The 25,272-nt window shown below is 38.9% G+C and overlaps 2 pseudogenes; both read right to left on the bottom strand.

Moving 5' to 3' along the window:
* Nucleotides 1-8,228: 8,228 nt before the first annotated feature.
* LOC143660280 (E3 ubiquitin-protein ligase rififylin pseudogene) lies at nucleotides 8,229-9,280 on the bottom strand (annotated as a pseudogene).
* Nucleotides 9,281-19,841: 10,561 nt separating this feature from the next.
* Nucleotides 19,842-21,434, bottom strand: LOC143658428 (uncharacterized; annotated as a pseudogene).
* Nucleotides 21,435-25,272: the final 3,838 nt, after the last annotated feature.

Raw genomic sequence — 25,272 nt, forward strand, 5'->3', positions numbered from 1 at the left:
GATAAGTCAGAAAAGCTTACAGAGATATGTTTGGGATGATATGTGAGCACAAAGAAGGACAGCTCACCCAACCAGAGGATCAGTTAAGGAAGGCTTCCTGGAAGAGGTGGTACATAAGACCCCAAGGACAAGCTCCTACTTGCTCCTGCAAATTGGTGAAAAGGCAGAGGAGAGCATTTCCAGCAGAAGGAGGAGGTATATAAAGGTCTGCAGGACAGCTCTTTGACAACAGTAAGGAGTCCTGCCAGTCTGAAGTCTTGTGTGGGTGAATAAGAGGATGAGTGGCATGGTAAATATTGGGGTCAGATTACATAAATCCATTGAGGGCAAAGGGAGCTGAGGGAAGATTTAAAAAAAGGATTGGGAGAGGAAAGGCAGTTGGGAAATTGTTGCTGTAACTAGAGAGAGATGAAGACTCTAATTCAGGTAAGGTTGGGGGGACAGGGAAGACAGACAGATCTGAGAGGTGATATGTAGACTGTCTACCTGACTTATTATATATGTATGTATTTTAGAGAAGCTGTAAGTTTACAGTAAAATGCAGAAAATACAGAGTAAACACATATCCTCCTTTATACACAGTTTTCCCTATTATTAACACCATGCATTAGTGTGGTAACTTTGCTACAATTGATGAAACAATGTTACTATCATTATGCTATTAACTATAATCCATAGTTTACATTAAGATTCACTATTTGTGTTGTATAGTCCTATGATTTTTAAAAAAAAATTTATACAAGTAATATATATACAACCTAAAATTTCCTCTTTTATTCACATTCAAATATATAATTCAGTGGCATTAATTACATTCAAAATGTTGTGTTAACCATCACCACCATCCATTACCATAGCTTCCATCACCCCAAACTCTGTTCCAATTATGCATTAACTCCCTATTTGAAACCCATACCCTGGGTGCTATAACCTGTGTTCTAGTTTCTGACTCTAAGACTTTGCTTATTGTAATTATTTTATATCAGAGAGATCATACAATATTTGTCTTTTGTTGCCTGGCTTATTTCACTCACCGTGATGTCTTCAGGGTTCATCCATGTTGTAGCATGTATATACAACATTTTTTTTTATCCATTCATGGGTTGATAGGGTTGATGGACATTTGCATTGCTTCCATCTTTCGGCAATTGTGAATAATGTCACTATAAACATCGATGTGCAAATATCTGTTCAATTCCCCACTTCCAGTTCCTTTTTAAATATTTTCATCGAGATACCTTCACACACATACGGTTCATCCCAAGCATGCAATCAACAGCTCACAATATATCACATAGTTGTATATTCATCACCGTGATAATTTTTAGAACATTTGTATCACACCAAAACAAGAAATAAAAAGAAAAAAGAAACAACCCATACATCCCATACTCCTTACCCCTCCCTCTCACTGACCACTAGCACTGAAATCTACCCCCAATTTTTTAACTCTTGCCCCTCATTATTTATTTATTTTTGTCCTTATTTTTTCACTCGTCTGTCCATACCCTGAACAAAGGGAGTGTCAGCCACAAGGCTTTCACAATCACATGGTCACATTGTAAAAGTTATATAGTGATGTACTCATCTTCAGGAATCAAGGCTACTGGAACACAGTTGAACAGTTTCAGATACTTTCTCCAGCCACTCCAATACACCACAAACTGAAAAGACATATCTATAGAATGCATAAGAATAACCTCTAGAATAACTTCTTGATTCTGTTTGAAATCTCTCAGCCACTGAAACTTTATTTTGTCTCATTTCTCTCTTCTTGCCCTTGGTCGAGAAGGCTTTCTCAATCCTTTGATGCTGGGTCCAGGTATCCCCAGGAGTCCTGTCCCATGTATTATATTGGTTGTTCCCACAGCTTGTGAGACTACCAGGAATTCCCCTGGTGGGGAAGTTTAATATTTCCTCCCTTTTCTCCAGTCCCCACAAGAGGGACTTTGGAAATTTTTTTAATTCTCTGCCCAAATTACTCTGAGATGTATTGGGGCATCACACTAAGCTCTATGAACCAACAAGATCTCACTTCCTGTTCAAGATTCCATGTAATTATGGTGTTCACATAAATGAAACATACAAGTTAAATTACATAATGCGCTACCCAAAATATAAATTTTGCACCAAATAAACATCTCTTCCTTTGGTCTCACACAGAAGTTGAAGTTTTAAAATATAAACCATATCATCCTTTATGCTGTATTCTGGTTTACCTTAGTCCTATGCAGATCAGTTTCATTCATATCCCCAGTTGAAATTTGGTCACTTTTTCAACTTTTTAAACAGTTGCTGTATAGGGTAATGCTGACTTTCATAGCTTCAGAGTTCTGAGTCTCAGGTGTCATAAAATACCAGAAGTTTCAGGGAACACCAGGTTATACACAAACAGCTCAGAATACAGAAAGAACAGTTACAACTCCTGAATATATGTGACTGCTGTGAGAGCTCACAGTCTGGGACCCTTGGCAATAGGCCCCAACCTGATAACCCATGCTTTCGACTTCCATTCTCTGAGTTTGTATATTACAGTTAGTCGGTACAAGTGAGGCATGATAATATTTGTCTTTTTGTTTCTGACGTTTTGTTCAACATATTGTCCTCAAGTTTCACTCACTACTTGTGTGCTTCACAACTTCATTCCTTCTTGCAGCCACTCGATAGTCCATGTTATGTATAAATCACAGTTCCCCCTTCCATTTCTCAGTCATTGTACCCTTAGGCCACCTCCATTTGTTGTGAATTGGGAACACTGCTGCCATAAATATCAGTGTGTAAATGTCCATTCTTGTCCATGCTCTCAGTTCCTCTAGGTGCATACCTAGCAATGGGGTTGCAGGATCATATGACAACCCAACCCCTAGCCTCCTGAGGAGCCATCACACTGCTCTCTAAAGGAGCTTCACCACTCTGATTCCCTACTAGCAGTGAATAGGTACATCTCTCGATCCACATTTCAACCAGTACTTGAATCTCTCTGTTCATTTTCAAAGTTTTATTCACACGTCATATAGTCCAACCTAAATAAAAATCAATGGTTCTGAGTATAACCACATAGCCATGGCTTTGCCACCACAAACATTTCCTTTTCTTCCACAAAGAATCTCATACTGCTCCCACACATCCCCTGCTTGTTGATATTTAATTTTGGCATATTGCTTTTTGTGGTAGTTAGATTCAGTTGTCAGCCTGGCCAGGTGAAGGCACCTAGTTCTGTTGCTGTGGACATGAGCTAACAGTATGTGAACCTCATCTGTTGCTAATTACATCTGCAGTTGGCTAGGAGGTGTGCCTGCTGCAATGAATGACGTTTGACTTAATTAGCTGGTGCTTAAATGAGAGAGTGCAATGTAGCACAGCCTAAGCAGCTCAGCATACCTCACCTCAGCACTAGCAGCTCAGCCCAGGCCTTTGGAGATGCAGAAAGAAGTCACCCCGGGGAAAGTTGTTGGAACCCAGGGGCCTGGAGAGAAGGCCAGCAGAGACCATCCTGTGCCTTCCCACCGAAGAAAGAACCTCAGTGGAAAGTTAGCTGCCTTTCCTCTGAAGAACTAACAAAATAAATCCCCTTTTACTAAAAGCCAATCCGTCTCTGGTGTGTTGCATTCCGGCAGCTAGCTAACTAGAACACCTTTCTTACATTCAGTGGAAGAATATTACAATGTTACTGTTGACTCTAGACCCTAGTTTGCATTGATTGTATCTTTTCCTGTATACCATCCCATTTACAGCACCTTGCAATGTTGACATTCGTTTGTTCTCCCTCATGCAAAAACATTCTTATATTTGTAGATTTAACCACCATCACTGTCCTCTCTAGGCATTCCTAAGTTATACCATCTTTACTTCTGGTGTCATATATGCCCCCAGCCCTTCTCCCTTAACCATATTCACATTCAGCTTCATTCAGTGTACTTATATTATTGTGCTACCATCAGATAGCATTGTGCTCTCTATTTCTGAATTTTTCAATCAGCCCTGTTGCACAATCTGTATTCCTTCAGCACCAAATGCCCAATCTCTATGCTCTTTCTATCTCATGATAACCTGTGTTCTTAACTTTAACTCTCAAAGCTCACTCATTAACATTAGTTCATATTAGTGAGATCATACAGAATTTGTCCTTTTGTTTCTGGCTAATTTCACTTAGCATAATGTCCTCAAGGTTCATCCATGTTATGACATGCTTCATGACTTTATTTTGTCTTACAGCTGTATAATATATGATCATATGTATATACCACAGCTTGTTTAGCCTCTCATCCATTGATGGACATTTGGGCTGTTTCTATCTCTTGGCAATCATAAATAATGCTGCTGTAAACATCAGTGTGCAGATGTCTGTGTCCTTGTCTTCAGTTCTTCTGAATATATACCTAGTAATGTGATTGCTGAATCATATGGCAATTCTATACTTAGCTTTCTGAGGAACTGCTGAACTGCCCTCCAGAGCAGTTGCACCATTTACATTCCCACCAGCAGTGGGTAAGTATGCCTTTTCCTCCACATCCCCTCTAGCACTTGTTGTTTTCTGTTTTTTTTTTTTTAATAATGGTCATTCTAGTAGGTATGAAGTGATATATCTCATCGTGGTTTTGATTTCCATTTCCCTAACAGCCAGTGAATAGCATCTTTTCAGATGTCTTTTAGCCATTTGTATTTCTTCTTCTGAAAAGTGTCTGTACATGTCTTTTGCCCATTTTTAAATTGCTTTTTTTTTTGTCTTTTTGCTATTGAGTTGTATAATCTCTTTATATATTCTGGATAGTAGATCCTTATCTGATATGTGACTTCCAAATATTGTCTCCCATTGAGTAGGCTGTCTTTTTACTTTCCTGACAAAGTCCTATGATGCAGAAACTGTTTAATTTGAGAAGATCCCATTTATCTATTTCTTTTTTCATGGCTCGTGCTTTGGTTGTAAGGTCTAGGAAACCACCTCCTATCACAAGATTTATAAGATATTTCCCTACATTTTCTTCTAAAAGTTTTATGCTCTAAAGTTTTATGCTCTAAAGTTTAGGTCTTTGAAAATTTTGAGTTAATTTTTGTATAGAGTGTGAGATATGGGTACTCTTAATTCTTTTTTTTTAATTCATCATCATGATCATTTCTTAGAACATTTGCATCAATTCAGAAAAAGAAATAAAAAGAAAACAGAAAAAATTCATACATACCATACCCCTTACCCCTCCCTTTCATTGATCACTAGCATTTCAATCTACTAAATTTATTTTAACATTTGTTCCCCCTATTATTTATTTATTTTTAATCCATATGTTTTACTCATCTGTCGATAAGGTAGATAAAAGGAGCATCAGACAAAAGGTTTTCACAATTACACAATCACATTGTGAAAGCTATGTCATTATACAAACATCTTCAAGAAACATGGCCACTGGAACACAGCTCTACATTTTCAGGCACTTCCCTCCAGCCTCTCCATTACACCTTAACTAAAAGTTGATATCTATATTATGTGTAAGAATAACCTCCAGGATAACCTCTTGACTCTGTTTGGAATCTCTCAGCCATTGACACTTTATTTTGTCTCTTTTTGCTCTTCCCCTTTTTAATCAAGAAGCTTTTCTCAATCCCTTGCAATGAATTTAACTCTCCAACCATCTGTAGAGGTGTCTACTTCTCCCTTCAGCATTTTCAATGTTTGCTAATGTATTTTGGGGCACTCTGGCTCAGAGCATAAATATTCATGATTGTTATGTCTTTTTGTTGAATTGTTCCTTTTATTAATACATAATGTCCTTTGTCTCTTTTAAATGTATTACATTTGAAGTCTAATTTGTGTGATATTAGTATAGCAACCCCTGCTGTTTGTTATTTGCTTGAAATACCACTTTCTAACCTTTCATTTTCAATCTGTTTTTGTCCTTGGGTCTAAAGTGAGTCTCATATAGACAGCATATATATGGGTCCTGTTTTTTTTTTTTTTTTTTACATCTTTTTTTAAATGTCTTTTGATTCAGGAATTTAATCTATTCACATTTAATGTTATTACTGTAAAGGCAGTACTTTCTTCTACATTTCGTCTTTTGGATTTTATATGTCATGTCCATTTTTTTTTCTCTTTTTACCTTTACTGATAGTCTTCATTTCTAAACCCTTCTCCAGATTTCTCTCTCCTGTCTTTTTCTATCTGCCTGTAGTGCTCTCTTTAGTATTTCTTATAGAGCTGGTCTCTTATTCACAAATTCTCTCAGTGACTGTATGAAATTATTTTAAACTCTCCCTCATTTGTTTTCTAATTCCTACGGAGATTTGAGCCTTTATTTTCAATTCATGACTAGGAGGAAATGTGGGGAGTAAGGTGGGAGACTTGGCAAGGCCTCAGCAGAGAAAGCAACTTATGAGTAGGGACAGAGCCATCTTTTGGCATGAAGTTATTGTTAGATCTTAACTGAGTTTCATGTATATAGACCTGTTTCACAGTGAAATAAAGGAGTAGCTAAATGGATAGTCCTTTGCTAAGCTCGCAGCCATCGTAAACTATAGAATTTACTGTCTAGCAGAAAGGAACGGTGAAAATATGTCTTCATGGAGAATCTTGATTCTCCCAACTTCTACAAAGGCTGTGGTCCAGAATCAAATCATCCAGGACTTGGTATGATGCCAGGATCAGTGGCCCAGTGTTCAGCTGATGAACTACTTCCTGAAATTATTTCACTTCCCTAAAAGGGAGTTAGTGGCTGGTGATGATGGAGGGGAAGGGGAAGGACAATCATGTGTGATCCAACATAATAAGTCCCCTTCTTAGGGCTTTCTCACTGCTTCCCAAAGTCACTATTGGTTCTTCTAATCTGAGAGATCTTGGTTGCAGAGTGGGCTCTGCCAAGGCCCTCATGTGTTTAGGGTTTGCATAGTTCTTTAATTGGTAATGGGAGCACACATAGCTCTTCTCACAGCATGTTTTGCACTTGGCTAAGATTCTCGATTGAGCTTTCCTTAAGCCCTTCCTTCCTCCAGTGTTATAAAGATGTTAAGTGGGCACATGAACATCACCTACTACATGGCCCTCCTTGGCCCTCCAGGGCTTCTTCCTGACCTTTCCCTAAATGTGGGCCAAGAAAGGAAATGGGAGTACAGACTTCCCACCAATTTTGGGGATAAAGGCTACTGACGGCCTGTTCAAGAACAAAATCCAGCCTAAAACAGTACCTTCTGATACCTCTTAGGTGCTCTGTCTTACAGGTTGTTCTCCGTAAAAGACTGGCTAGAGAAGAGCAAGCCTCTTTGCCCAAGGCTCTATTCTTTCAATGTGAAGTCAGCAAGACCATGATGCTTTATAAACTCCATGGAAAAGGGAGGGACCTCAATCTCAGAAAGCAAATTAAGACCTCTTACTGTTGGAAAAGGAGGATCAGAAGTCAAAGTTAAGCAGAAAGCCACTGCCTCCTCCAGAACTTCCCCTTTCATCATGAAATAAAATTAAGGATGGCGCAAGCCTCAAGAGAGGAAGCAGCACAGATGAGACTGAAATTTCCCAGCAGCTGGGGAGCCAGATCCTCTGTTGGCTCCCAATGTCAGGTCAAGAGACTGATAGTTTGTAATCCCAGCACTTAAGGATGAAACTCTAAACAACACTGAAGACTTTTGACAGCATTTGTGTTTCATTTCTCACAAGTTTGCTGGTCCAAAATTCTATCCTAGGAGGACCACTATTGGTCTGATAAGCTAACATCTTTTTGGTCCCAAGAAACAAATGGGCTGTAGGGAATATAGCCAAAGACTTTAGCAAAGTTAAATCAAAGCACAGAAAGCTAGAGACCAGAAATAAATCCAAATGTGTTGGAGAGAAAGAGAACCATTTCTAGCAGGACTTCTGTGATTGGTAAAACAGAGGTATCTCAATGGGATGGGTGGGAAATGGAAGGTTGAAATTGCAAGAGAAGTTGTCTCGGTTCTCAGAGGAATGGAAGAAGACAAGTTCCAAGATCTGGAAAGTCAATTGCCATCATCACCCTAAGATCATAAAACAAGGACTTGCCCATGCAATTTGTGCCAGTCCCCACCGGCCTCAGGGACTCTGTCAGCCAAGGGATGCACCCTCATGGCAAGAAAGGCAAACCCAGGGTGACATGGTGTCTTTGCCTGCCCTGGTCTTGGGAACATTCTGCAAATTTTCTTCTGTGAGATGGCCAACCATGAGCCCAGACACCCAGGGCTGTGTCCCTGTAAGGCACTGAAGAAGCCAGTGTAAGCCCTCAGAATTAAAAGATGTGCAATACTTGGATCACAGGCTGCAAACAGATGGGATACTCATTCATGCACTTGTTACATTTGGTGCAAGTTACCATGTGGCCACATTCCAGCAGAACATCGTCAATGGGTGAGTCCGTACAGATCTTACACAGGCTCTTTTCCATGCTGCATGGCACCACTCCTCCATTTTCATCTTCAGCACCACAAACCAGGTGTTGGAGTCCTTTTTGATCCTTATACAGCCAAGTCACCCTCTTCATCAGCTCCCACTTCTCAAAGTAGCCCTTGTAATTTACAAAGTTGTGAGCTAGGATCTCTTTCAGCTGCCTCATTGTCTGCACTTCAATGTCTTCCAGATTAGTCAAGTCAGACAGAGAAGCCCTCCGGCATGGCATGAAGCTATCTGCTGAATCGATATCTCATCCTCAGCAGGTACTCTGGCTGTGCTCTCCAGGTAGATGGGTTCCTCTTGGTCTTGAGACACATGGCCATTGGTCTGATGAGTTTCCTAAGCCTGGGCTGGGTTAATAGGGGTGGCTTGTGTAGGTGAAGAAGGGAGGTTGGGTGAGATAAGAGGTGCTGTGTGGGTGTGAGGCTGGGTCAGGAAGGCCTGTAACTTGGGGAAGTCTGGGAGATTACACGCTGCTGGCCAAGCACCAAGAACACCAACTCCTCTTTCTCATGACGCATTTCAGAAGAGGTGTCATGGAGGCTGAGATAATTCCTCATGTCCTTCATCTTCATCTTCATGATCATCTTCATCTTCACTCCCACTGAAAGGCTATCACCCAGAACTGTTGACAGAGAAGACAGAGGTGGGACCCAGTCTCCTCTTGGCTTGAACAAGACATTCAGAAATTTTTCTTACAGTCCAAGCATGTCTGCTTCCTGGCTGTGTTCACAAAGTGAGCCCCACAGGCTTTGCAGCTTGGTTCAGAGCCTGTTGCAGAAGGGAAGGAGAGATACCCAAGGTTGGACTAGGCTTGCCTGGCTCTCTCAGGTGAAGGGGCCTCCTCAGGCTGTCCATCCAGGCAGACCAGTTGCAGCAGGTTGCCCACATGATAAAATCTGATTTTCTGTGTTTCAAAACATTGTCTTGGCAGAATGCAAGATGCTTCCAGTTCCTCTGCCAAGGTTGTTACAGTTCCCCTCATTTTTGCATTCTTTTTTATTTTTTATTTTTTTTGGCATGGGCAGGCACTGGGAATCAAACCTGGGTCTCTGGCATGGCAGGAGAGAACTGTGTCTGCTGAGCCACGTGGCCCAACCCCCTCATTTAAAAAAATTTATTAATTAAAAAAATTAACAAACCAAATAAAACATTAACATATATAATCAGTGATTCACAATATCATCACTTAGTTGCACAGTCATCATTTCTTAGAACATTTGCATTGACTTAGAAAAAGAAATAAAAAGACAATAGAAAAAGAAATAAAATGAAAACAGAAAAGAAAAAAAAAGATTGTACCTACCATACCCCTTACCCCTCGCTTTCATTGATCACTAGCATTTCAGACTAAATTTATTTTAGCATTTGCTCCCCCTATTATTTATTTTTATTCCATATGTTCTACTCGTTTGTTGACAAGGTAGATAAAAGGAGCATCAGACAGTCACATTGTGAAAGCTATATCATTATTCAATCATCCTCAAGAAACATGGCTACTGGAACACCGCTCTACATTTTCAGGCAGTTCCCTCCAGCCTCTCCATTACATCTTGAATAACAAGGTGATATCTACTTAATGCATAAGAATAACCTCCAGGATAACCTCTCGACTCTGTTTGGAATCTCTCAGCCATTGACACTTTGTCTCATTTCACTCTTCCCCCTTTTGGTTGAGAAGGTTTTCTTAAGCCCTTGATGCTAAGTCTCAGCTCATTCAAGGGTTTTTCTCAATCCCTTGATGCTGAGTCTCAGCTCATTCTAGGATATCTGTCCCATGTTGCCAGGAAGGTCCACACTCCTGGGAGTCATGTCCCACGTAGACAGGGGGAGGGTGGTGAGGTTGCTTGTTGTGTTGGCTGGAGAGAGAGGCCACATCTGAGCAATGAAAGAGGCTCTCTTGGGCCACCCCCCTCATTGTTGATGAACAACTTCGCTGGGTATAGAATTCTTGTTTGACAGTTTTTCTCTTTAGGAATCTTAAATATATTATACCATTGCCTTTGCCTTCATGGTATTGCTGAGAAATCCACACGTAGTTTTATTGAACTTCCTGATATGTGATGGATTGATTTTCTCTTGTTGCTTTCAAAATTCTCTCTTTGTCTTTGACATTTGATAATCTGAGTAGTAAGTGTTTTGGAGTAGGTTTATTTGGATCTATTCTGTTTGGTGTATACTGTGCTTTTTGGGTCTGTAATTTTATGTCTTTTCATAAAAGATGGGAAATTTTCAGTGATTATTTCCTCCATTAGTCTTTCTGCCCCTGTTCCCTTCTCTTCTTCTGGGACACCCACAACACATATATTCATGTGCTCCCTGTTGTCATTCAATTCCCGGAGACCCTTCTCATGTTTTTCCATTTTTCCCCCATTTTTTCTTTGTGTATTGAATTTCAGATGTTCTGTCCTCTAGTTAACTAATCCTTTCTTCTGCCTCTTCAAATCTGTTGTTTTAGGTCTCCATTGTTTTTTCATCTCTTTTATTGTGCCTTTTATTCCCTTAAGGTCTGTGATTTATTTTTTCAAATTTTTGAATGCTACTTTATGTTTGCCCAATGTCTTCTTTATATTCTTCATCTCTTTTGCCAAATCTTCCCCCAACTCATTGATTTGATTTTTGATGTGATTTTGCATGGCTGTTCCAACATCCTTAATTAGTTGTTTCAACATGTGTTGTACTTGAAATATTGGCTTGTTCCTTTGACTGGGCATACCTTTGATTTTTCTTGTATGACTCTTTTTTTTTTTTTTTTTGCTGGTATGTAGGATTTTGGTTTCCTTAATTAGTTTATTCTGGAGATCATTTTCACTCTTTTACTTAGAGTTTTCTTGTTGGTTGGTTTTGTTCTCTATCTGTTCTTTGGCATTTGGTTCAACTTATTCTAGACCTATAGCATGCATTCTGTTTAACTGATCAGAATTTCTCAGCTCTTGTGTTTCTGTTCTTGCCCTGCCTATATGAAACCTGTTTCTGAGAAGGGTCTCCTCAGAGATGATTGATCCCATTCAGATTTTCCCAGACCAGAAAGACTGGGAGTCTCCTGAGACTCTATGTCTCAGGAGACAGTGGCCAGTATCAGTTTTCCCTGAGGGTGAGACCCAGCAGGTTGTCAGACTTTCCTTGAAGCCTTTAGACTCTGTGCTTTTCCTAACCTGCCCAGCATATGGCACTTGTTTGCCCACAGGTTCTCACCAGCATAAGGAGATGTAGTGCCTTTAATTTCAGCAACCTCTCCCTGCTAGTGGTGTGGTTGAGACAGAGACTGAGGTAGTAGGTAGGCTAATTTGCTTCTTTTTTTTCCCAGTCCCTGGGGTCTGAATTCCTTGAGGAAGGGCTACTACTTGAGCTGGGCCCCACCCCACTTTTTTGGGTAAAATACACCCTTTAGGAAATTAGCCCCATTCACCTGACTATTTACTTTGTCTCTCAGGCATGCCTTAATTCCACTCTTGTCTGGGCCAGTGCTGAAGTCTGAGAGTGCTTGCAGTTCTATCTCATTAACTGTTAAGGAGAGAGAGAGAGATAGATAGATAGATAGATAGATAGATAGATAGATAGATAGAGAGAGAGAGAGAGAGAGAGAGAGAGAGAGAGAGAGAGAGAGAGAGAGAGAGAGAGAGAGAGAGAAAGAATAAAAGCCTTTTGTGAATCAAGAGCTAGGGTTGGTACATGGCTCTATGTGTCCCCAGGCTCTATGTGCCCCCTTTCCTTGGGATCCAGTCCTTTAACAGTATTTTGTGCTGTTCAACTCAAAAAAGCCTCTGTTTGTTTTTTTTCCTTCAGCCTCACCCCCTCTCTGCTGGAGTGAAAATTTCTGGTTCTTTTAGTGCTTTTCCAGGTTTATCTGTGCTTGGGGCCTGTTGTCAGAAGTCCGAATTTGTTAATCCAGCAATTGTTTAAGTAAAGTCTTGCAACTAGTAAAGTCTGTTTCCTTTCCCCTTGGGGAACCAGTCTGCCATGCCTGTGGAAGAGTGGTGCCTGCCTCTGTGGCTTGGAAAACTTAGAGTTCTGTGTAGAATCTCAATTGTTCCACTCATTTTGGACTGGTGTATGATGTGTATGTGGCCACTGATGCCCTACCAAGAGTGTTTCCATACAATTCCTGGCTAATTACTAGCTTCTCTGTAGGGTGAACTGAATTCCACACCTCACTATGCCACCATCTTGTCCCACCTCCCGCATTTCCTTCTTCCACTTTAAACTTTTTTGGGTATATACCCAGTATTAGGACTGCTGGGTCATATATTAGTTCTATACTGAGCTTTCTGAGGAACTGGCAAACTGTCTTCCACAGTGAGTCCATCATTTTATATTGCCACAAGCAATGAATAAGTGTTCTTATTTTTCTACATCTTTTAAAATACTTTTTATTTTCCATTTTTAAAATAGCAGCCATTCTAATGAGTGTGAAATGGCATCTTATTTCGGTTTTGATTTGCATTTCCCTGACGGCTAGTGATGTTGAACATCTCCCCATGTGCTTTCTGGCCATGTAATATCGTTTTTGGATAGATATCTGTTCAAGTCTTTTGCCCATTTTTATCAATAGTTGCCCATTTTTAAATTGTGTTTTTGTGGTTAAGTTGAAGGATTTATTTATATATTGTGGATATTACACCTTTATCAGATATGTGGTTTCTAAGCATGTGCTCCCATTGTGTACATTGCCATTTTACTTTCATGATAAAGTCCATGAGGAGCAAAAGTTTTTAATTTTGATAATAATAATTTATCTATTATTTCTTTGTGCTTTGGAAGTAAAGTCTAAGAAACCATTACCTAGCACAAGGTACTGAAGATGCTTCCCTACATTTTCTTTTAGGAGTTTGATAGTTCTAGTCCTTATATTTAGGTCTTTGATACACTTCAAGTGGATTTTTGTATATGGTATGAAATAGGGTCCTTACTTTTTGTTGCTGTTGTTGCAAATGGAGATCCAATTTTCTCAGCACCATTTGCTGAAGATACTATTCTTTCCCAGTTGAGTGATCTTTACCACCTAGCCAAAAGTCAGTTGGTCGTAAATGTGAGGGTTGATATCTGAACTCTCAATTCTATTCCATTGGTTTATATGCCTGTCCTTGTGCCAGGACCATGCTGGTTTGCTTATTGTGGCTTTGTAATAAGTTTTAAGATCAGGAAGTATGAGTCCTCTGACTTCATTCTTCTTTTTCAAGATGGCTTTAGCTATTCAAAGCACTTCCACTTCCACATAAATCTGATGATTAGCTTTTATATTTCAACAAAATCCCACTCCATTCAGCAATGGGAGTGCATTGATTCTGCAAATTGTTTTTGGTTATATTAATATCTTAACAATATTTAGTTTTCAAATATATAAACATGAATTTTTTCTATTTATTTAGGTCTTCTTTAATTTCTTTTAGCAATGTTTTGTAGTTTTCTTTCTGCAAGTCCTTTACAACCTTGGTTAGATTTATACCTAGGTATTTAATTCTTTTAGTTGCTATGGTGAATGGGATTTTTATTGATTTTTTCTGATTTTTCATATTTTTTTGTATAGAAATACTACTGAATTTGGGGGGTTGATCTCATATCCTGCCACTTTGCCAAATTCATTTATTAGCTCTAGCATCTTTGTTGTGGATTTCTAGTATTTTCTATATATATAGGATCATATCATCTGCAAATAAGGTAAGTTTTACTTCTTCCTTTCCAATTGAATGCTTTTTATTTTTCTTGCCTAATTGCTCTGGCAAGAACTCAGTATAATTTTGAAAACCAAAGGTGAAAGTGGGTATCCTTGTCTTGTTCCAGAGCTCAGAGGGAAAACTTTCAGTCTTTTACCATTTAGTAGGATATTAGCTATGGGTTTCTCATATATACCTTTTATCATGATTGAGGAAATTTCTTTCTATTCATATTTTTCTAAGTTTTTTTTTTTATCAAGAAAGGGTGCTGTGTTTTGTGAAATGCTTTTTATGTATCAATTGAAATGATAATGTATTTTTCCCCCTTCCTTCCGTTAATGTGTATTTCATTAATTTATTTTCTTATGTTGAACACCCTTGCATAATAAGGATAAATTCCACTTGATCATTGTGCATAATTCTTCTAGTATGCCGTTGGATTTGGTTTGCTAGTATTTTGTTGAGAAGTTTTGCATCTATGTTCATGAAATATTTTGGTTTGTAATTTTATTTTCTTGTGGTATCTTAATTCAGCTTTGGAATGAGGGTGATGTTGGCCTCATAGAGTAAGTTTAAGAGTGTTCTCTACTCTTTAGTTTTTTGGGAAAGATTTTGAGCAGAATTGGATTAAGTTCTTCTTGGAATGTTTGGCAGAATTCCCCTGTGAAGCCATCTAGGCCTGGACTTTCTTTTTGGGAGGACTTTGATTACTGTTTCAATCTTTTTACTTGTAGTTGGTTTGTTGAGATCTTCTATTTCTTCTTGAGTAAATGTAGGTAGTTTTCTAGTTCCTAAGAATTTGTCCATTTCATCTAGGTTATCTAATTTATTGGCATAAAGTTGTTCGTAGTATCCTTTTACAGACCTTTTTATTTCAGTGAGGCCAGTAATAATGTTCCCCTTTTTCATTTCTAATTTTCATTATTTTTATCCCCTACCTTTTTTTCTTTGTCAATCTAGCTAAAGCTTTGTCAATATTATTCATCTTTTGAAAGAACCAACTTTTGGTTTTACTTATTCTCTCAATTGTTTTTTACTTTTCTGTTTCATTTATCTCCACTCTAATCTTTGTTATTTCCTTCCTTCTTCTCACTTTGGGTTTAGGTTGCACTTCTTTATCTAGTTCTTCCAGTTTTGAGATTAGGTCTCTGATTTAAAATTTTTCTTATTTTTTAACGTAAACATTTAGAGTTATACATTTCCCTCACAGCACTGCCTTGATACATCCCATATGTTCTGGTATGTTGTGTTTTCTTTTGCCTGAAGATATGTCTGAATTTTACTCATGATTTCCTCTTTAACCCATTTATTGTTTAATAGTATGTTGTTTAATTTTCACATATTTGTGAAAATTTCCATTTCTCCCTCTGCTGTTAATTTCTAGCTTCATTTTGTTGTGGTCAGAGAAGATACATTGTATGAATTCAACATTTTAGAGTTTGTGGATATTTGCAATCCAACATATGGCCTATCCTGGAGATTGACCCATGTACACTCCAGAAGAATGTGTATTCTGCTGGGTGCCATGTTCTAAATATGTCTATATATGTTACTTGTATGTCTATTAGGCCTAGTCATTTTAGTATATCATTCAAGTCCTGTATTTACTTATTGATCTTTGACTAGATATTCTGTCTGTTATTTGACAGTGGTGTACAAAATCTACTAATAACGTAGAACTATCAATTTTTCCCTTCAAATATGTCAGTATTTGTTTTATATATTTTGTGATTCTGCTGTAAGGTGCATATATATTTATAATTCTTACATCTTCCTGTTGAATTGTCCCTTTTATCAGTATATAATGATCATCTATATCCCTCATAGCTGTTTTTTTAATTTAAAATCTATGTGTTAGATTGGAAGCTGCTGGAATGCAATATGCCAGAACTGGAACGGATTTACAAAAGGGGAATTTAGTAAGTTACAAGTGTACAGTTCTAAGGAAGTGCAAATGTCCAAATTAAGGCACCAATAAGGAGTTACCTTCCCTCAAGAAAGGCTAATACTGTCTGGAACAGTTCTGTCAGCTGAGAAGTCATGTGGCTGGCATCTTCTGGTCCCCTGCTCCTGGGCTCCAATGCTTTCAGTCTTTGTTCATGTGGGGGTTTCTCACTTTGCTTCTCTGGGGTCAGCTTTCATTTCCTGGCTTCACTTGGCTCCCTCCAGGTTCTGGCTTGCTTAACAACTCGTGGTAATGCACGTGACAATGTCTACTGGGCTCCAAGCATCTCCCAATATTTGTGTCTCTGCTCTCTCTGTTGGCCCTGATATTTCTGTTGGCTCTTTCTGTTGGCTTTGTTGTTTTTGTTGTTTCTGACTCTCTTCAAAATGTTTTCTCTTTTAAATGATTCCAGTAATCTAATCAAGACCCACCTGCAATGAGTGGAGTCACATCTCCATCTAATCAAATGTCACACCTACAATTGGTCGTGTCACATATCCGTGGAGATAATCTAATCAAAAGATTCCAATTTACAGTATGGAATCAAGATTAAAAGAAATGGATGTAATGTTATTAATATAGCTGCCCCATCTCTCTTTTGGTTACTACTTGTGTGTATACATTTTTCTGTCTTTTCATCCTCAACCTCAACCTAAACTCTCTTTTAGTTTGAGGTGAATCTCTTGCAGACACCATATATTTGGGTCATACTTTTTTTTCAGCTATTCTGCCAATCTCTGCCTTTTGCCTAGAGAGTTTAATCCATTTATATTTATAGACATTACTGATAACATAGGACTTTTTCTGCCATTTTGCTATTTAGCCTTTATAAGCCTTATACCTTTTTAAAAATGCAGTTTTATTGACATATAGTAACACACCATACAATCCATCGAAATTATACAATAGTGACTCACAGTGTTATCACATAGTTGTGCATTCATCACCACAATCAATTTTAGAGTATTTTTATTACTCAAAAACAACAACAAAAGCAAACAACCATCCCAAAACATCCCATACTCTTTATCCCTCCATTATTGCATTGGTGTGGTACATTTTTTACTGTTGATGAAAAAATATTAAAATATTACTGTTAACTACACTCCATAGATTGTAATAGATGTTTTTTCCCCATATCCAGTCTATTATTAACTGTTTGTAATACTAATATACATTTGTTCTAGCTCATGAAAGCACTTTTTACAAACTTTTTCATTGTATAGTATAACATACATGCAAAGCAAAGAAATAAAAAAAACAATAGTTTTCAAAGCACTCTTCAAAAAGCATTTACAGGATAGATCCCAGAGTTTGCCATGGGCTACCATATGATCCACTCATATTTTGCCTTCTTGTTCCTCCAAAATATAGGAGGCTAGAGGACTTAAATACTTTTTTATCATCACAATCGACTTTTTTTCCTTCTTTTTTTTGTGAACAAGAAGATATATACAAAAAAGCTATAAATTTCCAAGCACAGCACCACAATTAGTTGTAGAACATATTTCAGACTTTGACATAGGTTAGAATTTCACAATTTTAGGTTTTTACTTCTAGTTGCTCTAAAATACTGGAGACTAAAAGAAATATTAATTTAATGATTCAGCATTCACATTCATTTGTTAAGTCCTATCTTCTATGTATAATTCCACCATCACCTTTGATACTTTTACTTCTCTTTGGGGTTGTTTGGGCTATGGCAATTAAGATTTTTTAAAATTATTTTTATTTTTATTTTTTTATTCAGCATAACAATACACAAACACAAACATTCTTACCAAATGATCATTCCATTCTTGATATATAATCAATAACTCACATTATCATCACATAGTTGTATATTCATCATCATGATCATTTATTAGACTATTTGCATCAATTCAGAAGAATAAATGAAAAGAAAACAGAAAAAAATTTATACATTCCATACCTCTTACTCCTCCCTTTCATTGATCACTAGCATTTCATTCTACTAAATTTATTTCAACATTTGTTCTCCCTACTATTTATTTATTTTTAATCCATATATTTTACTCATCTGTCCATAAGGTAAATAAAAGCAGCATCAGACACAAGGTTTTCACATTCTCACAATCACATTGCAAAAGCTGTATCATTATACAATCATTTTCAAGAAACGTGGTTATTGGAACACAACTCTACACTCTCAGGCACTTCCCTCCAGCCTCTCCATTGCACCTTAACTAAAAAGTGATATCTATATAATGTGTAAGAATAACCTCCAAGATAACCTCTCGACTCTGTTTGAAATCTCTGTCATTGACACTTTATTTTGTCTCATTTCTCTCAACCCCCTTTTGGTCAAGAAGATTCTCTCCATCACTTGATGCTGAGTCCGAGCTCATTCTAGGATTTCCTACCTCATTTTTGAAGGACAGTTTTGCCAGATGAATTCTTCACTGGCAGTTTTTCTCCTTCAGTATCTTAACTATATAATATTTCTGCTTTGTTGCCTCTGTGGTTTCTGATGAAAAATTGGAACTTAGTCTTATGGAGCTTATCTTGAGCATGATGAACTGATTTTCACTTGCTGCTTTCCGAATTCTTTCTTTGCCTTTGGCATTTGACAGTCTGATTAGTAAGTGTCTTCCAGTAACTCTTTTTGGATTTATTCTGTTTGTAGTAGTTTTCCCTTCTTTCACTTGTATGCTAATATCTTTCATGAGAACTGGGAAATTTTAAGCCATTATTTCCTCAAATATTCTTTCTGCCACTTTTTCCTCTCTTCTTCTGGGACAGCCCTGATGCACATATTTGGGCACATCGTGCTGTCATTCAGTTTCCTGAGATCTTGCTCAAAATTTTGCATTTTCCCCCATCTATTATTTTGTCTGTGAGATTTCAGATGTCCTATCCTCTAGTTCGCTGGTCCTTTTTTCCCACCTTTTCAATTACTTCTATGTTCTCTAGGGTATGTAAAATCTCTTCTACTGTGCCATTAATTTCCATAAATTCTGTTATGCTTTTTTGCATGCTTTCAAATTCTTCTTTATGCTCGATGAGTGTCTTCTTATTTTTTGGCTTTTATAAAGAGGATTTATTAAGTTACAAGTTTACAGTTCTAAGGTAATAAAAATGTCCAAACTAAGGCATCCAGAGAAAGGGACCTCAAATCCAAGAAGGCCAATGTCTGTCACATGGGAAGGCACATAGCTTGAGTCTGCTTGTCCTTGTTTCCTGTTCTGTTGCCTCCAGCTTCCGATGCCAATGGTTCCCCTCTAAGCATCTGTGGGCCTTCACATAGCTCCTCTGTGATGCAACTCTGGATTCTGGCTTGCTTAGCATCTCATGGGAAGACATATATGACATCTGCTGGGTTCTGCATCTTCAAATGTCCATGTCTAGGCTTCTGTTCTCTCTGTTGGTTCTCCACACATTTCCAAATGCCTGCCTCTATTGGCTCTGGTTCCTGTTTAGCTTCTGTCCACTCTCAGCTTCTGGCATCTCCTGGGGCTTCGAAATTCCAAACATCTGCCTCTGTCAGCTCTCTGGGCATCTCCCTCAGCACTCCAAGCATCCCCAAATGTCTACAGCTGTGTCTTTGTCACTTCTGCATTTCCAAAATGTCTTCCTTTTTAAAGGACTCCAGTGAACTAATCAAGACTCACCTTGAATGGGCGGAGTCACATCTCCATCTAATCAAAGTGTCACACTTGGGTGTGTTACATCTCCATGGAAGTAATCTAATTAAAAGATCAAACCCATAATTAAGTGGGTCAATCTCCATGGAAACCATCTAATCAAAGTTTCCTTCTAGGCAATAGGTCTGGTCCCACAAGATTGGATCAAGATTAAAAGAAAATGGCCTTTCTGGGGGTACATATCACTTTCAGACTAATACAATAGGGTTTCTCTTCAGTATAAATTTCTGATGTTCATAGAGTTTTGAGGTGGGCCTGAAAATTTTTACACATTCATTACATCCAAAAAATTTCTCACCATTGTGATTTGTCCAATGCAAAGAAGGCTTTGCCATCTTCATCACATACATAGGATTTCTTTCCAGTGTGATTTTTTCCATGTACATAAGCCTGGAGGCATGAACAAAGGCTGGACCATATTTTTGCCTTTATCAGGGTTCTCACCAGTATAAAGTCTCTGATGCTGAGTGAGAGCTGACCTCCAGCTGAAGGCTTTCCCACAATCACCACATTCATAGGGTTTCTCTCCAGTGTCTGCTCTCTGGCATAAGGAGAGTTGTGAGTGCTGACTGAAGGCTTTCTCACATTCAATGCACTGATAGGGTTTCTCTCCAGGGTGAACCCTTCAATGCTGAACAAGAGTCAGACTCTTACTAAAGGCTTACTGCACTCATTAGAAATATAGGGTTTTTCTGCAGTGTGAATCCTATGGTGTTCACTAAGGTGAGAGTTAAAGCTAAAGGCTCTGCTGCATTCATTACATACATAAGGTTTCATTCCAATATAAGTTCTGTGGTGGAGAAAGAGTCTTGAGCTTTGACTGAAAGCCTTCCCACACTGACTGCATTTATGGGGTTTCTCTCCAGTATGAATTCTCTGATTTTTCATTAACCGTAGGCTCTGGCTGAAGTCTTTTCCACACTCACTACATTTATAAGATTTCTCCCCTGTGTGAACTAAGGATGTTGAATAAGAGTTGAGCTTCTACCGAAAGCCTTCCCATTTTCACTACACCCAAAAGTTTTTTCTCCACTATGAATTCTCTGATGGAAAAGGAGGTGGCAGTTGAGCCCAAAAGTTTTCCTGCATTCATTGCATTTGAATAGTTTATTTCCAGTGTGAACTTTACAGTACAGAATAAGAGTTGAGCTGCAAGTAAAGGCTTGCCAACTCTGACTACATTCATAAGTTTTTTCGCCAGTGTGGTTGCTCTATGTCTATTTAGGTTTAAATTATATTTGAAGGCTTTGCTGTATGTATCATGTTTGAAGACTTACTCTCCTGTTTTATTTCTTTGAGGTCTAACAACAGTTTGGGTCAGATTCAAATTTCTATCAAATGCACCACACTCCTGTGTTCTTTCTCCTGGAGAGCTTTACCTATACATGATTACTTTTTCATGTTGGGGGGGTCTCTTCAAACTCTGCCCAACAGAATTTTCCAGATGTCCTTCTAGTTTACCGTCATGGTCCTATACTTTCTGCTTCTTGGATGCCTGTTGATTACCCCCTTGAAAATCTTCTTGATATCAATTCTGGGGTTTTTACTTCTTCAGAATATTTCTGGTTTAAAATGGGTAGTTCTTTTTTTCAGTCTCAATGTCAGAATCCTGTCCTGCTGGGTGGGAGGGAGCCAGCTGTCATGCAGCTTCTCAATATCTCTGGTTCCTCAGCTCCCAGAAGATTCAGGACCCACAGTTCTATTCCTTACTCCAGGTGGGATATCAGTTCTGGGGGAATCCCAGTAAGGTCATGTTCCTGTTGTCCAAGTAGAGCAACCATTGCTGCCCGCCGCCTGAGGCCTTGGTCACAGGGGCTGAGTTGGCATCCTTGGGGTTGGACTGCTTCTGAGGAGGGCTAGTGCTCAGTAAGATCCCCATGACACCTTCCCATCCACCCAGGTCTTGCTCACTTCCTCAGTCCCAGCATGCTGCATCCTGCATATTGACTCCCTCCCACCCAGCACTGGGTGGGGCAGGAGACAACCATGCAAACCCATCATGAGGAGTTAGTCATGGTGATGCCAGCTGCAACACATCTAGTGCTCCAGGTAGGGTGGGGCAGAGTACAGGGCAGGCCATAGAGGGAGGACCCAGGGTGGCACCTGCCTGACCCCACCCCCCAGTATCTTCTTTATATCTTTCATCTCTTTTGCTATATTTTCCTTAATCTCCTTGAATTAATTTAGATGTGTTGGAATACCATTAATTAGTTGTTTCAACTCCTGTATCTCATTTGAGGTTTTAGTTTGTTCCTCTGACTAGGCCATATCTTCCCTTTTCTTAGTGTGGTTTCTGATTTTTTTGCTGATGTCTAGCAATGTGATTTTCTTTTCTTTTCTTTTCTTTTTTGGTAGTATGATTTTCTTGATGAGTTTGTTCTGGGGGTCAGTTTCTCTCTCTTGCCTATGTTTTTCTTCTTGATTGCTTTTGTGCTGTAATTCTTCTTTACACTTGGTTCAACTTATACTAGACCTTTAGAATAGCTCTTTTTAAACTTTTTTATTGTATAGTTTAACATATAGACAAACAAAGAAATAAAAAAGCAATAGTTTTCAAAGTACAAGTCAACAAGAAGTTACAGGACAGATCCTAGAGTTTGTCATGGGCCACCACATGATCCTCTCAGACTTTTTCCTTCTTGCTGCTCCACAATTAGGAGGCTAGAAGGCTGAACTATTTATTTAATCACCACAATTTACTGTTCTCTTTCCTTTTTGTGTGTGAAAAATAACATATACACAAAAAAGCAATAAATTTCAAAGCATAGCACTACAATTAGTTATAGAACAGATTTCAGAGTTTGACATGGTTTATGATTCCACAATTTTAGGTTTTTATTTTTAGCTTCTCTAAGATACTGAAGATATCAATTTAATGATTCAGCAATAATATTCATTTGTTAAATCTTATTTTCTTTGTATAACTCCACCATCACCTTTGATCTTTCTGTCTCTCTTTTTAGGGGTGTTTGGGCTATGGCCATTCTAATTGCTTTCATGTTGGAAGAGTCTGTCACTAATATGGGGTAGGGAGATGGAACTATTTGATGTTCTAGAGAGGCAGGGCCCTCTAGGTTTCAGGATGTATCTGGTCCAGGGATCCTTCTGGGGTTGTAGGTTTCCGGAAAGTTGCACAAGTGCATGAAACCCTTATGGAATCTTATATAATACCCTCGCTGTTCTTTAGGATTGGTTGGAATGTCCCTGGTTGGGGTTTTGGAGGTTATTATAGGTAGCAATGTCTAACTGAATCCTGCTTAAAATCAACCTCCGGAGTAGCCTCTTGACTCTATTCAAATAGAAAAGCTGTTGTTTAACTGATCATAATTTTTCAGCTCTAATTTATCTGATTCTTGTCCTGCATATATGGTACAATTTTTAAGATTGCATTATTTGTGCAATTGTTTCACACCCAGACAAAAGCCTCATTTTTCCTCTTCCTCATCTAGGAATGTTGATCTGTTCTGTTCATTTTTTATTTGCTTCTATATGTTTTTACCACTCCTTTCATTATCTCTATCTACTTTTACCTGGAAGACTGATTCTGGGAGGAGTGTCCCCATGGAGAGGACCTACCCAAGTCAGTTTTTCCCAGTCAAAACAAGTCCAGAACCCATGAAGGGGTTGTAGATCAGTTCCAAAGTGCCCCTGGAAAGGGGGAGATCTGAGCACATGCCAGTCTTCTCTATGATGTCTCCTGAGTCTGTGCTTTCTTATCTTTCCTGGCAGATGGCTGTCTTCAGTCGACCTTTATCCACAGCCCTAAGGTGGCACTGTGGCTTTAATTCTCAATGGACTCTGCCCCTACTGTGTGCATGAATAAGACCGGTTGCCAGCCACTTTTTTAAAAAAAATTTTAATTAAAAAATATATGTATAACAACAAACAAACACAAACATTCTTCACATATGATCATTTCGTTCTACATGTATAATCAGTAATTCACAATATCATCACATAGTTGCATGATATTCATCATCATGATCATTTCTTAGAACATTTGCATCAATTCAGAGAAAGAAATAAAAAGAAAATAGAAAAAAAATTCATACATACCATACCCCTTACCCCTCCCTTTCATCGATCACTAGCATTTCAATCTACTAAATTTATTTTAACGTTTGTTCCCCCTATTATTTATTTTTATTCCGCGTTTTAGTTATCTGTTGATAAGGTAGATAAAAGGAGCATCAGACACAAGGTTTTCACAATCACACAGTCACATTGTGAAAACTATATCACTATATAATCATCTTCAAGAAACATGCCAGCCACTTTTTAATTTTTTGTCTGAGGCGTACTGAAACTTTGCTTAATTCCCAGACCCTGGAATCTGAAGTCTTTAATCAACAGCTGCAAATTGTACAGGGCCTAGATCCCCCTTTTTCTTAGGAATGAACTGCACTTCTGCACCCTGTTTCCCACCACCCTGAGAAGTTATAGTGCCCCTCATTCAGTCCCACTGCTGTCCCTGCCAGGTGTGTGGTTGAAACAGAGACTGCCAGCCATGTTTTGCAGGTGTGGGTTGAAACTGTTGCTTAGATCCCAGACCTGATGCTCTACACAACAGCACAAACTGAACTGGGCCTTGCCCTCCCTTCTTCTTGGGGAAGAGCCATTCTTCAGCAACCTATCTATGCTGCCCTAAGAGATTCCGTGTCTCTTAATCAGCTCCACTTCCACTCTTTATAGGGGCAGGGCCAAAATGGAGGCTGCCCTCCACTTTCTGCTCTAGGCTGGTCCAAACTGCAGCTGTTCTCTTGGAACTGGAATCCAGCACTCTGAATTTGCTGATCAGAACTGGAGTTGGTGCCCGTCCCTGTCCCCATCTTCCTGGGGAAGAACCTTCCCTCAGCAAATCTCTTCCCACCAACCTGAGCAGTCACTGCATCTGCCAGTTAGCTCTGCTTCCTCATCTGCCAGTAGAAGCACTGAAATGGATACTGCCAGATGCTTTCTGTAGTGGACTGTTCAAAAATATAGCTGTTCTTGGAGCTGGAGTCCAGTACCCCAAATTCACCAGTCAAGAGCTATAGTCAGGGCCTGACCCTGTCTCCCCTTTTCTTGGGGAAGAGCCATCCTTCAACAAACTGATCTCCACCACCCTGAGACATTTATGTGTCTCAGGAAGGATAAAGAGACCTATGTGTCTCTTTATCCTTCCTGCTTCCTCTTCTGCTGTGAGCAGAGTTGAAGCAGAACTTCTGGGTTCTCTCTGTCCCTGGTGAGTTGTAAATTTAGCTGTGCTGAGAGTTGTTCCAAATTCACTAATCAGAAGTCACAATTGGTGCCAGGCTGAGTCCTTCCCCCTCCATTGCTAGTTGAAAGGGCTTCTATTTCCAGCAAGGGAGTGGCTCCTGAGGCAGTCTGCTATGCTAGTGGGGAATGGACACCAGCCTCCACAACGTGAAGAGATTTACTCAGCTCTTCACTGCAGTTTATCAGTCTCTTCCTTCCACTCACCCCCGGATGATGCGCAGCATTCTCATTTAGGTCTTTGTAGACCCCCAAACAGTTGTTTCAGATGGTTTCTGGCTATTTGGTCATTGTCCTGGAGGACGACCTGAATCCTAGATTTCCTAACTCTGCTATCTTGGGGAAAAATGTCTCCATCTATTA

Source organism: Tamandua tetradactyla, chromosome 16 (genome assembly GCF_023851605.1).
Source record: "Tamandua tetradactyla isolate mTamTet1 chromosome 16, mTamTet1.pri, whole genome shotgun sequence".
Lineage (NCBI taxonomy): Eukaryota > Metazoa > Chordata > Mammalia > Pilosa > Myrmecophagidae > Tamandua > Tamandua tetradactyla.